The sequence below is a fragment of the Crocodylus porosus genome, unplaced genomic scaffold, assembly GCF_001723895.1.
Source record: "Crocodylus porosus isolate Cpor-Errol unplaced genomic scaffold, CroPor_comp1, whole genome shotgun sequence".
Taxonomy (NCBI): domain Eukaryota; kingdom Metazoa; phylum Chordata; order Crocodylia; family Crocodylidae; genus Crocodylus; species Crocodylus porosus.
The window spans coordinates 1,815,856-1,817,901 of record NW_017728946.1 but is presented as its reverse complement, the minus strand read 5'-3'; the positions used below and the strand labels follow the sequence as shown (position 1 = coordinate 1,817,901).

The 2,046-nt window shown below is 49.7% G+C and overlaps 1 protein-coding gene across 8 annotated transcripts in view; it reads right to left on the bottom strand.

The window, feature by feature from the left end:
* Positions 1-2,046, bottom strand: part of PHF20 (PHD finger protein 20) — a 147,053-nt gene that overhangs the window by 36,052 nt on the left and 108,955 nt on the right. The gene's annotated exons all lie outside the window — the stretch shown is intronic.

Sequence of the window (2,046 nt, the reverse complement as noted above, 5' to 3'; positions counted from 1 at the left end):
GTCCTCAAACAGCTGTGCCAATGGCTCCGCAATGACACCAGCCAGTTCCCTCAGCACCCGCGGATGAAGGTCATCTGGGCCCGCTGACTTGGACACATCTAAGCCCTCCAGGTAATCCTTAACTAGGTCTGTATGGAACACTGCAGCACGCTTTAAGAATTTCAGAGCACTCTAGGGAGCCATGGCAACTTGGTTAAGCATCACTGATCTACACATACAAAACAGGGTAGAGAGACAGAATAAATATTACCAGATAGAATGAACAGCAAACTGAGGCGTAGTGAGATGAAGCATGAGAGGAAGAGATGGGATTGGGATTTACCTGATGAAGAGAGGAAGAGCATCTTTGCAGACAAGCTTGCTAACCTGTTAAAGAGGGCTTTAAACTAGGTTCATAGGAAGATGGAGACCAAAGCTCTGACATAAGTGAGGAAGAGGGTGACCTGGAGAAACCAAAAGCAGGATGGGGCAACAAGGGACACCTTCTCATTCTTCCTGAGAAAGTAGGCCAATTGGCTAGTTACCTCAGATGTCTGTAAACAAATGCACAGAGCCTGAGAAACAAGCAGGAAGTCCTTGCACAGTCACAGACCTATGACATGATTAGAATAACAAAGACATGGTGGGATAGCTTGCAGGACTGGAGCCCTGTCATAGATGGGTATAAACCTGTTCAGGAAGGACAGGCAGGGGAGAAGAGGAAGAGAAGCTGTGCCTTATGTAAAAATATATAATTGCTCAGAGTACAAAACCAGATAGTCCTGCTGAAAGTCTCTGGGTTAAGGTTGGAGGGGAAAAGCAACAAGAGTGACATCATGGTGCATACCTGCTGCAGACCACCAGACAGGGAGGATGAGGTGGATGAAACAGTCTTCAGTCATATAGCGAAAATTTGCTGATCACAGGCCATGGTTCTCACAGGGGACTTCAATCACCCTGACACATGCTGGAAGGGCAGTACAGCAATGCACAGGCAACCCAGGAAGTTTATGGAGTGCTGAGGTCAACTTCCTGGTGCAAGGGTTGGAGAGACCAATTAGGATTGTGCTCTTTTTCACCTGCTGCTCACAAACAGGAAGGAATTGGTGGGGAATGTAGTAATAGTAGATGGCAACTTGGGCAGGAACAACCATGAGATGATTGAGTTCAGGATCCTGAGGAAAAGGAGGAAGAGAGCAGCAGAGTATGAACCCTGGACTTCAGAAAAACACACTCTTACTCCTCAGAGGCAGATGGCAGGATCCCATGGGAGGCCAGTCAGAGGGGAAGGAGCCCAAGAGAGTTCGCTGTACTTTAAAGATTCCTTACTGATGGGGCAGGAACAAACCATCCCGATGTGCAGGCTCTATATGCTGGATCAGTAACCTGATCCCAGCACTTGGGGCTGAGCAGAAGCAAGACACAGGAGTGGAAGGGGTTGGCAGCATGACCCAGGAGTCGATCCCTGCACATGGGGGTAGGAGAGAGCAGTGCTGAGGCTCAGAGCCCAATCCCAACACAGGACGTACAAGAGAGCAGCAGTGGGCCCCAGGGCCCGGTCCTGGTGGGAGGGGACAGTGTTGGGCCCAGGGGACTAATCCCACTGCTCAGGGTGACCTATCACCTGGACAAGGGAAAAGAGATTGACGTCATATATCTTGACTTCAAAAAAGCCTTCGATCTTGTATCCCATGATCACCTCTTGGTGAAACTGGCTAATTGCGGCCTTGGGTTCACCATGATCCGCTGGCTGGGAAACTGGCTCTGTGGTTGCACCCAGAGGGTGGTAATTGATGGAAGTCAATCGTCATGGTGCCTTGTGACCAGTGGGGTCCCCCAAGGCTATGTCCTTGGACCCATATTGTTTAACATCTTCATTAATGATGTGAACACTGGAGTCAGAGGCGGACTGGCCAAGTTCACTGATGACACCAAACTCTGGGGCAAAGCATCCACACCTGAAGACAGGAGGGCAATCCAGGCTGACCTGGACAGGCTCAGCAAATGGGCAGATGAGAACCTGATGGTGTTTAACACCAAAAAATGCAAGGTTCTCCACCTTGGGAG